This window comes from Meleagris gallopavo, chromosome 2 (assembly GCF_905368555.1).
Source record: "Meleagris gallopavo chromosome 2, MGAL_WU_HG_1.1, whole genome shotgun sequence".
Lineage (NCBI taxonomy): Eukaryota > Metazoa > Chordata > Aves > Galliformes > Phasianidae > Meleagris > Meleagris gallopavo.
In genome coordinates this window covers 76,519,033-76,533,647 of record NC_139405.1, presented here as the reverse complement: position 1 = coordinate 76,533,647, position 14,615 = coordinate 76,519,033, and the positions used below count along the sequence as shown (strand labels likewise).

Sequence of the window (14,615 nt, the reverse complement as noted above, 5' to 3'; positions counted from 1 at the left end):
TTCTGTTCCATGGAACGCAAACGGACACTCAGTCACTTTCTTAGTTTAAAACACTGAGTTAATAGAGAAAGATAGGCTGGACAGAGAGTGAACTGTTCCCTCTCAGGACAAGTAGCTAAAACAAGGAGACAATTGTCCTCTAGAGTCTACTATCAATTAAAACAAGTGTCCCAAACAGTTATTCCCACAAGTAGCTAAACATAGATGGCCAACTTCCAGTGAGAAGTACCCCACTGTTATGAGCCCATTGTTTTTATTTAAATCTTATCTTTTGAGTTTTACTAGCTTCTTCCCATGGTGCAGGCAGGCAGGCTCCTCAAAGCCTCTGCAGAGATTTTGTCTGCATTCCCATTTCAGCAAATGATCTTTTGTTTAAAGCTGCCACACAACACACATTGTTTTAAAAGGCAAAATGGGCTACTGCTTTTCTACCATTTGTGCAGCAGGTATCCCATCCTTCTGAGGACTAACATTTCTTGCTTTCAGGACAGAGGTCTTATGCACAGCTGCAGGTTAATGGTATCTGTAACAAATTGCCATTTATTTTAACAGGTGCTCCTCCTGTTGCTCTTCTCCTCCAGAGTCCTTTGCCTCTCTCAGCCTGTTAGAATATGTGATGGTGAAAGTACAATCTCTTGCTAGGCAGGATGTGCAGTGGAGACAATTTTTGTGATCACAGTAAAAAGAGTGGTTGCACATTTACTGAGACTGCTTCACTCACCACACATTGCCTGTGTTTGTTTATGTCTCCCTTTTTGGTTAAAAATACATCTTTCTTAGTTCTTTTCTCTAGCTTGCCCAGATCTTTAAGTCTGTTATTTCTGGCATTCTGATGTCTCCTCATTTCTCTCTAGTTCCCCACTCCCCCCTTCCCTTTTTTTTTTTTTTTTTTTTTTTTTTTTGAGGATTTGGAGGTGCTTTCCTCTTCTCCATTTAGCCTGGCAGCCCTGGAGCTGTTCTATGTGTAAAATTCTCTAAAGCCTTATTGATGACACCGATGTTGGCAGCTTCATTTCCCTCCCAAAGTCTAGGAGAAGCTTTGATTTGTTGTTTTTTTTTTTTTGTATTTTTAAGAAACCAGTTAGGTAACAAAATTCACATTTACTGTCTGCAGGCAGTTATGGATTATATTGTGGCATTTAGCCATTTAGTATCTGCCATGAAAGGGTAGAACAAATCTCGTTCTCTGGTGGGGTGTCATTGCAAGAGATCTCTGTGCTCTTTAGACCTGTGATTTTCTGCAGCAGGAAGTGAGGGAGAAAACATCACTCCAGGACTCCACAAAATCTCAGCCTCCAGTGTAAAATAGCGTATCTCCCTGCAACATCAAGAATAATTATGGGGGGATTATTGCCTTTCCCCTTCGTGCATTATCCAGTGCTGTTAAATTCTTAGTGCTTCAAATGCTTAAAATACAAAAGAGGGGAGATTTACATTGGATAAAAGGAAGTTTTTTATGATGAGAGTAGTGAGGCACTGGAACAGATTGCTCAGAGGTGTGGTGAATGCCCTGTCCCTGGAAACACTCAAGCTCAGGCTGGACGGAGCTCTGAGCAACCTGATTTAGCTATAACTGTCCCTGACCAGATGATCTTTAATGGTCACTTCAAGCTCAAACAATTCTATGGTTCTATGTCTGTATTTTTATTTTATTTTTTTTGTGCTTTCTGACATACTAGTCTGAGGAATGACCACAATGTACTTTTCATGTTGTGGTGAATTTTTCCCCTCCTTTACTTAAACAAATTCCTGTTAGGATGAGAAGAAAACAAGCCCTTCCTGTCCTCCCTCTACAAGCAAAGCTTCCACTGTGCACCTCTCAACTTCACTCATAGCTTTGGTTATATCCTGATATCTTATATCTGGATATAAGTTGGATGAAGATTTTTTTTTTTTTTTAGGAATTTTGGCTGAACAGAACATTGATATCCTTGTGTGCTGTTGTCTACAGGAGGTACTTTCATTACACTGAGCATCTTGAGGACATGGCGGTGGAATCCTTGGTACCCACACATCCCTGATCCAGACTGATCTCTAGGGAACACAGTGCTGCTGTACTCCGTGCTCAAGAAAGCCAGGCAGACTGGCCACAAAGGCTACAGATGTACCACAGGCCAACAAGGCTCCTGGAAAAGAGCATCACTGAGTGATATAGTGGGAACATTGAACCACCACCAGCCCACTGAGATCAGTGCTGCAGACAACTGGAGGAGGGTGATGGGACTGAGAGGACAAAGTCTCATAGGTGCAAGTTCTGCTCTCATGAGTCTTATATTCTTTTCTAGACTTTCCCTTTTGGGTAACATCAGAGACAGTCTGCTGGCTCTGACGGATGGACCTTTGGTCTCATGCAGTACAACTAACTGATGTTCTCAAAAGAATGGCACAAATAATATCCTGCTATGGTGCTTTGAGATTTATCCATACATTTTCTTATGCTACTTTTGGGCATAAGCTTTCCATTTAAAACAGTAACCGATCCAAAAATGAGTTTTCTTTGAACAGGCAATTGCAAGTTTCCTCCTGCTGCAGAAAAAGTCTATTGGGGAGAAAAAAATGCAAGATACTCAGAACAGTTGATCTTGAAAAATGCAAATATTTTTCTGAACCATAATTTGATTTTCATGTCCCAACTTGGTCAGTTAATGTTTGTTATAAGAATGTGAGATACTTTTATTCTAAATTAACACCTTTAGCTGTACTTAGTGAGAAAAACTGCTCATTATACCCAAGTAATTTACAAACAATATTATTATATGAAAAAAAAACAAGTTAATGTAATCTGGCATTTATGACTTCCACACAACATCAGCTGCTAAAGTAAGAAAACAACAAAAATACCCTTTATATTTGGAAAAAAACCTTAAACTAATAAGCATGTTCCTAATATTAAAATCAAGTCATAGATTCTATTCACTTTCATTATGTATAATTTATGACACTTGGATGTAGTTTAATAAGGTCATAAAAATGCCAGTTGAGGTATCTCATAATACTTTTTATAAACTGGTTTTACAGTCTACCCTTTGTTCCAAAGTTCAAAGTGACAATTGAAATGCACAGGTTGCCCAGGGGTTCAGACTTTTTGCTGGAAGTACTGACTGGTGAATACCTTAATTTCTAATATATCTATTTTTTTTTTCAAAATCTTGGTAATTGTGGGGAACATTCCTTTCCTCCAGATGTGCCAAAGCTGATATTTTTCAATTTAAAGAAAAATATCAAGAATTCGGTAAAAGGAACACATTTTATTGCTGTACACTTTTTTTTTTTAGATGAAATGAAAACTGTGCAACATTTATTCCTTAGCAGGTCAAAGTCAAACAATACTTCTAAGTGCTGTTACAATAGTGGCATTATATTGTCCCTTGTCAGCTTTCAATTACTTCATCCACCTAGCTGATCACTGACTTATTTCCTGGCTTAGGTAAATAGGGCTTTTGGTGCACTTCCCTTAAGTCATTTCAGAGAAGATAAATTAAATAATGATTGCAATTTAATATTGTGATAGTGCTAAAATATTTCCTTCAAGCTTCAAGTTTGACCACAAGTTTCCAATAATATACTTTTTTTCACTTGCTCGCTCAAACCTGAGGTTTTATTAAATTCTACAGCTGCAGTCAGTATTTATGTTTTCATCTAGCAAATTGGACATTTTAAATAATAAAGAGCATGAAGTTATATATAAAAACAGATAACACTTGCAATTCATTTAAGGTGGAAACTTTATTTAAAATTAATCAAATTCCGCACAATATGGCACAGAGGCCCAAATTCTTAGCTCATTATATTGGAGTAAATCTGGGGAAAATCCATTGACTTCACTGCCATTACTCCAGGATCTCAGCCAAATATTCAGACCTCAGCTGGGCTTGTATTCCTAAAGGATGTGGTACTCGGTGTGCCAGGACTCCAGTGTTCATAGGTTCATACCTATGGTGGTATGTCCCCCTGATTTCCAACAGATGAGTAAACTTTCACAGAATCACAGAATCCTAGGGATTAGAAGAGACCTCTGGATATCATCTAATCCATCTCCCTTCTAAAGTAGGTTCCCTGCAGGAGGCTGCACAGGAAAGCATCCAGGTGGGTCTTGAGTATCTCCAGAGAAGGAGTTTATATACCCTCTCTGGGCAGCATGTTCCAGTGCTTTGCCACCCTCACAGTAAAGAAGTTTTTCCTCAGGCTCAGAGGGAACTTCCTGTTTTGCATTTTGTGTCCATTACCACTTGTTCTGTCTCTAGGCTCCACCAAAAAGAGCTGTGCCCCACCTACTTGACTCGTGCCTTTTAGATAGTTACAAGCATTGATAAGATTCCCTCTTACTCTTCTCTTCTACAACTCCAAACTTTCTTGGTTGACCAGGAATCAAAGTTCAGGTGGCCCATTGTTATAATTAGAGCAGCATTTGTGAAGATCTCAGTCCTACAGGTTTTGTGGTTGATCTCCTGCAGAGCTGATGGAGTATGTTACCGGAGGTAATAGCCTGGACCACAGCTGCAGAGACAAGTACAGGAACAATACTTTTGCCTACAGGTAGGCACCATCCTCATTTCACTTTGACCTTGCACTTTGACGGTTCACCTGTATGTTCTCTTTAGGAGAACAAACTAATAAACAAAAGAGTATATAGTGTGTGCTGTCTGCAGATAAATGAGATGTGGAATCCTCATTTTTCACTTTAAAATACCTGTTCCCATCCACCGCTATTTGTACCTTTTCCTGCCATGTGTACAGTGAAGCATGTCACTTCTACTTTAGAGGAGCAGGGGTCTGCATATAGCATGTCTCCACGTGAAGGAGCTGTTTGAGGGATGAGAATAGTCCCATGTTGAGAAATTCCTCCTGCTTCCCTTCTACTAGCTCTCCAGTATCCTTTTTGCTGTTATGATAGCTGTGCTTGCTGCTTTGGCCTCATGTCATAGATTCTGTCAGCTTTGTTTCAGATGTCAGCAATAGTTTTTCCAAGAGGGGAATATCCAAAAAGACCTTTCAAGACAGTGCCCAAAAGGAATACGATGTGGATAAACTAGCTCAGATAGAGAACAGAAATTTGTTGTAGAAGATATTCATGAAATTTCTAGGGAGAAAAATTACGATCAGTCATGTTCTTTAGCCATACTTAAGGATGAAGAATCGTCCTTACACGGTGGCACTGTGCAAGTTCAGCAGTGAGCTCTCCCTGCTATTAGAAGCCTGCAGTGTTCATAGACAGGTCAGAGGTGGAGGAGAAAAGGGTTTTGGGCAGTGGTGAAGCAGCAGCAGCTTGGATTTAGCAGGTTGAGCTAAGAAAGAGCACAAAGCACTGCTTAGGCCTTCCCCTTTCAAGCTTCGTGTTTCTTTTTCCTATGAAGGCATCTGTGCTGGGAAACTCACCCTAGAGGTGAATTTGGCAATTTGAACACAAAGTCTTTCAGTTTTGTCCATAGGTCTATAGGCAATTTTAGAAGTGGAGAATAAATAAATAAATAAATAATGGAAAAAATAATAATAATAAAAAGAACTTATCCTGGGAAAATAACACCAACAACTTACAGCTGATCTGATTTTTCTTCTTCCCACTGTCCTGCAGGAAATTCTGACCTCATGTTTATTTTCCTTTCTTTAAGATGCTAACTTGAAAAACAAAAGGAAAAGGAATCCCATTTGGAGCCAAGATGAAGCCACACAAGAACAACTCAACAATACATAATGCAAAGGATTCCAGTAGATTTGCAAGCAGAAGGATAAAATAAGACAGAAAACAGTAGAGAAAATTCTGGTATTTCCATAGATATTGATCTTTTATTCATGCTACTGCAGGAATAATAATGTAAATTAAGATTTAAGTGTGTGGGACCAAGCTCACCCCTGGTATATTGTAAGCATCTAACAGTTAGAACAAATTTCACAACTATTTCCATGTATAATATTCAGAGCATACACGGAAGTATGAAGGAGGACTTCACTAGATTGATAGAGACTTGAGCTGACTGAACGATAGCAGAGGAGGAGAGCTGGATATTGCCTTTGTGAGCATAGCCACCATCTCTGGGGTGGAAAGTTCAGGTCTGCCTCCCTGCGCTCCCCTCCAGAACTTTGGGAATGCTGTGTTCTGCACAGGGGTCAGGCTGCCTGCAGAGAAGTAGCAGTGGTAGCAGGGAAGACAAGACAGTAGACTTCCTCTCCCTAAGAAAACAGAATTACATTTGTGGGTATGGGAGTTGTCAGTTACTCCAAGGAAGGGTGTCTCCCTCTTCTTGACTCTGGCAAGTCAAGTCATCTGCTTGGGCAGACAGATGGCATGGCCTAACCCTACAGGGAATGAGCACCATTTTAGTCTGTAGATAACATTCACATACGTTATTTATTCTATGTGAAAAAAATATATATTTTCCTAAACTGTGAGAGAAACAAGAAAGGCAGCTGGACTCCAGGACAGATTTTCATCCATCAGACAAACAAAGAGCTATGCATTTGTAAACTACCTCTGTACTATCATTTCCAGGAAGTCTTTTGAGAAGATTCAGCATTTTGCAGCCAAAGGCCCACGATCAGCAAAGCATCTGGGCTCCTAACTCCTCATTTAAAAGTCTGAATTCCAACTGAAATCAGTGGGGAGTTTAAACAGGAGTTGGGAGATTCAATCCTCTGCTGAGTTCTGGCCACCAATATCAGTGCACTGCTTAACTCATAAACTATATTTACAATTTTTGCTCGTATTCATCCACTGACACATTTCAGGTGCTTTTAGATGCTTCTAATAGTGTGCCGTAAATCACCGTAAAGAACTGGGATACAATTTTTAGAGTTCAAATGGGAATACTCAATAGATGTGACTGTTTGCAGGATCAGGACCTATTTTCCAGAACAGGTGCTTAAATGAAATGATGAAGTCATTATAGTTGAAGAACTTAATACAGAGAAATAGTTCACATTATTCTAGTACCTATAGGGCTCTGGCATAAATGCCTAAATTAAAAATTTGAGAACTTATTAGGTAGGAGGATTAGATTTGGCATTTCAATTGGAGAGCATTTTGCGGATGTGGGGGAAAAAAAATAACTTCTTTTTTTGTGTATATGGAAGAATTTTTTACCACCTGGAAAAGTTGCATGGTTTTGACATCACTTCCAGGTTTTTTTTCTGCTTTTGAATTTGCTCCCTTTCTATGCCACAAGCCTCCTTAGTGCTACGAAAATCAGTTTGCTCTTGGAACATGCATATGTTCAGGAAAGTACAAAATGTCTGTCAGAAAGGCAATATAGTGCACTCTTTGTGGTCAGAGTGTGGGAAACTCCATTTAGCTCATTTTCATGACAGAAGCACTGAACCACATTAACACAGAAGGAAGATGTAGAAAACGTTTAATGGTACTGCAACTCTTTGTTTATTCTTAGCTAAGCCTACACGACTTCCAAATGAGCCCACTATGCAATGTGACTACATAAGGTTAACTGCTGGGTACATTAAGCAAAATACTCTCTCTTAGATGCTTGTTTAAGTCATCATTTCTGACCATTTATCAGACTTAATGTGCTACAGCAGACTGCAGGTCACAATGTGTCATTTCCAAAAGAACTTTGACTTTTCCCTTTCCAGGGTCAGGAACCGGTAATGTTTAGCTGAAACCACCGCACTGCACTTCATATCTTCCAGTGGATCCACTGAGGCTTTGGAGAGCTGCTCTTGCTAGACCAGAGTGCTGGCTCCAGGTATTGAGTACTAAAATTTGAGGATACTGTTTAAGTACATATAGACAGCTCAGTTTAAATCTAGCTGCTGAATATCCCACTTCATTTTTGAGATCATGAGAGATACAGGATGACTTATTTCCCAAAATAGTAGTGGGATATCTCTTAGAGAAAAATGCCAAAAACAAACACTCCCACTTGGCAAGGGTTATTTGTATGGAATTCAAGAAAAACTGTATATTTTGGGGTAAAGTTTTTAATACGCCACCTAGGTATTTCTTCTATTCCTTAGATCCAGGTAAAACAATAGGGCTATTTATCTAATGAGTTCTGCAGTTAAGTGAATTATTTGCAGCAAAAAATGTGCTTGATGCCTTTATTCTCCTTTTTAATCTTGAAAATATGTGGAATTTTTAAATCTATGTGCTTTTTTCAGGTTAGTCTCATGTTGATGGAGATGTTACAAAGATAAAATGGAGGTAAACAGATGCTTTCTGTTGCCTTCTATTTCCTCTTTATATGCTGAGCTGTAGTCTGTTCTCAGCTACATTTGTGGCTCCAAAACAGACAAATAAGAGGAGTGGCTATATTAAAAACATAAATCAGGGATTTATGGTATGCTCCGAGTATCATGCTACATTCTTTTCCTATGTATCAATCCCTTACTCACATCCTATATGGATTCATAAATATTTTAGGTGAAGATGGCACCACCACATCTATTGTCTGGCACTTCTCATTTTAAGATTCTGCTTTCAGCTAATAATTTTACCAGACTTCAGCCATTCAGGAATGATTTTGTTTTGAGCTCGAATATCTCCTTGCTATTTAATAGATCTTTGGAAAAGTATCAGATGTGTGGATGAGTGTTTCTAAGACATTTGGGGAGAATATTTTGCTTTATGTGGGCTAAAAACATTCTTCAAATAGTTCATGGACAAGCAGTGCATATTTGTGCACGGAGGAAGAAGCCCAAGATCTACATTAGAGTAGTCTCTTTCGCCAGTCCTGAGACAATCCACCTCAATTGAGGGATGACTTAGGTACCTCCTCATTCATCCTGTTGAGCAGGATCCTCCCTGCTTCATGAAGGTGAAGAGAGGCAGCTGGGGAGCAGAGTGGAAAGTGGGGAGAACTTCATGTTATAGGTTCTGGGAAAATAGTTTCATCCTTGTTTCTCACTCCTTGAGAGGCAAAATGAGAGATTGACATAAAGAAGTCCTTAAGAAGGAAGGAATATTCTAGTATTCTGTCCCTTATGCAAGGTAGTCTGCCCTAAAAAAGTCCTAGGAGACTCTCTACAAAAGATGTGAAAATGAAGAAGTACTGTTAGGCAAATCTGTCGCATAGTAATGGGGGTAGGAATCCTGTCAGAAAATAGTGCACAAACACATAAAGACCATTTCATTCCATCATATGTTCAAGGGCAAGACAATGCTTTCTGATAATCTTGGCTTCCTCATCCTCTAAAAATTACTTTGCTTTTTATCTTACTAATATTTTTCTAGTGCAAGTTAGTAATTAAATGGTAATTAAATAACAACCATGATGTAATTCTGCAGGTCCAAGAGGTTTTTCAGATTTATGAAGACCCTGATTTGTGAGGAATCTAAAAAAAAATCCAGAGATTATTAAGATCATTTACTTCCTTTTTGAACATTCATTAACATTAAAAGTAACCTTAAAAGTTAACCTTAAAAGTTAACTTTTCAAAGGGAGGAAAATAACATGAGGATATTCTCTGTGGAATTTTCTAGACTTAAGAAAAGCTACCTTTTATCTCACAAAATTTTCAGAAACAAAAATAGCAATTTTGGAAGAAAAAGCTTTAACAAACTTCATCAAATTGCACTTGAATGTCTTGCTAAAAAGCTGGGTTTCCCACCCATGAAGGAAAAAAACTGGGGTGAGGAAGGAAATTAGGCAGTAAAGAAAAAGAAAGATCCAATTAATCTCCCAAGTAGAAACAGGACATAATGAAAAATGCCAGCTAACGCCTACCAGTTCTTCTTCCCTCCCTGCAAGAATAATAAACACAGTCAAAGAGAGGTTTATTTTCTTTTTATTTTTAATTAAATATTTTCTATTGACACAGAAGACTTATATTTTCTCAAAAGAGAACTCAGTCATTGATAAGTTCTGGCAATTTAATATTGCTTTAGTGTCTGAAGAGTATGGGCCATCTCACGGAGAGAGTGCTTGTGAGACTGCTGAGTAACAAGAGCCTACACTCAACAACTAGCCAGCTGCTAGAGGCGGGATAAGCAACAAGGAAAGGCTGGGAATGGCACGAGTTAGTAAGGCTGTACTGAGTGCTCAGTTTCTTCCTTTCTTTGACTTCCTAGCAAAAGATCTTTCTGGCTCCAAAAGATCTCAGTTATTTTTAATACTGACTAGTTTCCATGAGGTAGAAAGGGGGATATGAAATGAAAACTTACAAAGGCATGAAGGAGTCCTCCAAGTTCAAAGTAGTCTGAGACATTTGCGAAGGTCAAAAGTGTTCACATACTTCTAGTCATACCACTTAACACTTGGGTGCCACAAGCTGTTATCCCTGCTGGCTGAGAGAGTTGTAGCACTCCTGTGAGGTCAGTGTTATTTGTTCATTCCCAATTTCCACACTCAAAAGGAGCACTATTACTATGGCTGACTATTCATAGTGGAGTTCTGAGATCTCTTTCATCCACCAGGACAAAAATAATTTTTAAATTCTCTACTATTCTGTATCTGAACATCAATTTCTAGGAGACAAATCATTTTTTATTATTTCCGTTACATTATTCAAAATTACCCCAGACATGCCAGCTGCTGAAACATAATTTAGGAGCAAAAATGCCATATAAAAAATAAATAAAATAGAAAATCCAGCATAAATCAATCTGCCTGTTTACATGAGGGATTTTATTTTAATTTCTCTCCTCTCATTTAAAAAAAAAAGGACACTGCTTTTTCCTCAAACTTTCAACAACTGAAAAAAACAAAAAAGCCACAATTTGGCAGGGAACAGGACTGTAAAAGTTCAGCCATATAGGTGAAAGTTTTGGAAAGTTATGAGCAAATGAAAACAGGGGCTTAGAATGGAAATGCATAGGCATCCCTAATTACAGCTGTTGGTAGCTCTCCAGCTTTATTGCGAACGACATATGTTTTTTCTACTTAAAGTCCTAATCCCGTTAGTAGATGTGTCAGCGTGGAGCCCTGCAGCTGCAGAGTGTGTTCCCTAGAGTTGGAGGGACGTCTCAACAGTGGAGAAGTCTCCGCTGTGCTCCTGATACGTAGACATCAGCTGTGGATGGCTGCGAGGGAACATGGAGAGTGCAACAGAAAACTGAATGGTGCTAATGTCTGATGTGATGATTGGAATTCCAGTGGCATTAAAGCAGTCAAAGCTGAATGTGGAAGCAGTTAATTAATCCCATGGGTTTAGGAACAGGACGTTGGCGAGGGTTTGAGGTCATACATAACGTATTCAAAGTATTAATAAAAGATGAAGATTGAATGATAAACCACCCAAGCTGTGCAGTAATCCCACAAGAAAGTATTATCTGAGGCATCTTACTGAAATAAGTCTTACTGAGAAAGATGGGTTACAGTCTGAACTATATGTTCACCAGCTATTGTTAATGTCAGTGTGATGTCACTGAGGGACAGGAACTTCCAGTTATGTTTCTGGTCGTGTAATTTCCAGTATACATGCAAGAGTCATGCTTTGAAGTGATTGCAACATCGTTAATGTGGGTCCAGTAAATCTGGGACTTTTGTGGGAAGTACACTGTAGTGAGGGCTGTTGGGCAATCAGGGCAGATAAGGCTGGATAAGGTAATATCTTGGTTCTAAATTACGGGAAACCTCATCTGTTCTAAAGATTATTCAACCAACATTTTAATATATTTAAAAAAAAAAGTGTGATAGAAAACATCTCTGAAGTTAAGCTATGGTCCCAGTGACTCAGAAGTGCAGAAGCCCTGAGCCCAGCTTTGAGAAGAAGAAAGGAAAGGGCTCTGCCCTCTGTGGGACTGTCTGCCTGCTGGGCCCGGTGCTGGGCTGATAGGAACCTGCGGGTAGTTGACAAAATTGCTTCCTGCGCTGCTGAAAAGTTGTATTCAAAGACAGAAAGTGAAGGATTTTTTCACACCCTCAGGATTTGCTGTGGGCTACCAAAGCAAGCAAACAAGCACTTTCTCATCTTCTTGTTTGATAGTACTGAGAAATAATTACAAATTTGCGATTACCCCTGTTTTTGGCCAAAATCAATAGCAGGTGGGTTCTTTTAGGCTGTGCCTCATTTTTGTGTTTGTACAACATCAACACCTTTAATCTTGTTAATCGTGGCAGGGAAAACGTTCGTTCACTGCAGCCTCTTTATACAGCCAGCTTGGGTTGAACAAGCATTAATTAGTTAGTATTTGTGTTACACTTTAAAAACGTAAAGCGCTATGTAAGTGCTAAGGATTATTATTTTTGAGACCCAAGCAAGAATTTAGTGCGCTGAGTTACTACAATAAAATTGCTAGAATTATGGTTTAAAAAAATAATGTGGCGTGTAAACTAAATAGGATTTAAAAATGAAATAAAATCAAGCTGTCTGCTTGCATCCAAAACACCACAAAAACAGCTTGAGCAACATTTCCAAAGAAATTTACAGAGTATGAATTTTATTCCAGTATTCACTCTGCATTTTAAGAATGATTGCTAATAATTTTAGAAACACTCTGGGAAGTGTGTATTTGAAAGAGGACTACTGTATAATTGCCAGTAAGTTGTGTATTCCTCCATGTGTTAATGATTTTTTTTTTTTTTAGTAAGAATATTCTGAGAACACTATGAACTTTTATATCTTAGTAATGAAACAAAAACATGTTTTCTGGTGCCAAATTTCTATTAAATCATTCTTTAGTAAGGAAAACCAAAGCTCCATCCCACTATAGTAAGCAAGATTTTATTACAAAGCATTACAGTGGGTCTGGCAGGGGATGCTCTAAAACAATGAAAATGTCTAGAAAAAGCTCCAACCTTAAACAACAGTAGTAGTTGATTTTTTTAAAAAAAGAAAAAACTAAAGATTTTTAAGAGGGTTATAGCTCTTGAATAGTCTTCAAGGAAATCTCTTTTATTGTGTCTTCTCATTGAAAGGCCACTGCTTTCAGTGGTTTTGCACTATTGCTATGACAAGGGCAGAGCCAGAGCATCCTTCACGTCTTCCCATAACTGGTAAAATCGACAGCTAACCTTGATTTTCCATATAACTTAGTCATATGTGGATTAGATTTGGGGGGGGGGAGGGAGAGGAAACAAAGACTATAAAAAATGATAAAACTGATTGAGACTGAGAACTTGACATGAGATGCTTAACATCTGAGAATCTTCACAGATGAAAGTTGTACAATGCCGTTTTTCTGCCTCCCACACTGGGAATTTACTATATGCTCTCTTTTCTCTAGCTTATCTCACTTTCGTTCTTGACTCTGAGTCCTAGTCATGTCAGTCTTATAGATTGTCTCTGTATTTTATCCATCAACATCTGAATGCTAATCACTCAAAAATCCTGAGAGCAGAGACAGACACCAGGGGCTTCCCTCAGAAGGGCTGGAGTCACAGTCTGCCTTGTGCTTTCTGCATTGCCCCTTCAGTGTTGTGTCCCTTCATTCACAGTGGGACAGTTTGAGCCAAAGTGGAGGAGATGTCTTTTCAGCCATACTTGGTATTTACGTGCTGTTGTTTTGGGCAATTTGGGGCTGCTGGAACTCTGTTTTCTTGTAGGAGTCTAAAATTAGAAGATGACAGAAAAAAAAATGGACACTGTGGCCACTACATCCTCCTTCATCTTTGTCCTCTGTGGCCACACTGGTGAGAATTCAGACCAAGCCAGACACAGAGGCTTTGCTCTGGCACTGCAGTTGTGTTGGAGAGGCCATACTAAAATGTCTTCAGAGGGCAGTGAGCCCACATGGAGGAAATGCAAGGAAGACCCCGAGATTCCTCACTCACGTATCTTCTGAGGACCCGGCCTTCGTGGCTTATAACTTGTCTCTTCCAGTAGGTTTTGGATTTCATAGCAAAAAAGTTCCTGCTGTCACAAAGGGGAGGTATGAAGAAGGTAAGAAGTCAAGAAGCAAGAAGAGGTGCAAAGCCATCAAATTACTCCTAACTTCTTTACTTCTTCTGCACATAGCACATTCTAAAAGCCTACATACATGACAGAATTTACATGGGATCTGTGGCAAACTGTTCTGGGCATGGGTCAGACGGTGCTTCAAGGGATACCCCATTTCTGAGGGTCACATTAGAGTCTCAGGATCCCTGTACCAGCTGCGTACAGGTAGAAGAAATCTGCAACCATGGCACTTGATACAGGTCCTCTTTGATGTTGCACTGACAAGTTACTTGCAGTGTTTGAATGTTTGAATGGAGCAAAGGGAAATTTTTCCAAAGGAAGCTACAAATTTGCAGCAACTGCCAAGAAGGTGTGCAGCCAGTGCAAAGGTGTTACATCCAGAGGTGCTAAGTACCTGAGCCCCTTCCTGACACTAGTGGGGCAGAGTGCTCTGCAGTTCTCTGAAGGCAAGTCGCTTGTCTAAGTTCTTTGGTTAAGGATGGAGACAACAGAGATGATCGTATGTATTTGAAAACCATTAAATTGTTAAAAGCATATACAGAACAAGTTTGGACGAGAATTATTTCAGACCTGTACTTCTCCTTGATATAAAATAGAAAAGTATAAATGTTTATGGAAATCTGTGAGTGAAATATTTCACTCACAATATTTCCATGTGTTTCACAAGTACAGTATTTCTATGTGTTCATATTAAAACTTAGTTAAAATCAGTGCTTTCTGGCAATTAGGGGACTGCCCTGTAATCTCACACCTTAGAAATGCTTAATTCACATTTTAAAGCAGGGTTTTTAATACTCTGTGGTATCATTATTAGTTTTCTTCTAACA

The 14,615-nt window shown here is 39.0% G+C and overlaps 1 long non-coding RNA gene across 4 annotated transcripts; it reads left to right on the top strand.

Annotated features, from left to right (window-relative positions):
* The first annotated feature begins 1,273 nt into the window (after nt 1-1,273).
* LOC146545042 (uncharacterized) lies at nt 1,274-14,298 on the top strand. 4 transcript variants are annotated; one of them, XR_014881493.1, is made up of 4 exons: nt 1,274-4,536; nt 5,610-5,761; nt 7,582-7,694; nt 10,854-14,298. It is a non-coding gene; the product is annotated as an uncharacterized LOC146545042 (long non-coding RNA). The 4 variants fall into 4 exon arrangements; XR_014881494.1 differs by having other exon boundaries at nt 1,275-4,536; nt 13,434-14,298; XR_014881492.1 differs by having other exon boundaries at nt 1,278-2,245; nt 4,455-4,536; nt 7,582-14,298.
* The last annotated feature ends 317 nt before the right edge of the window (nt 14,299-14,615 follow it).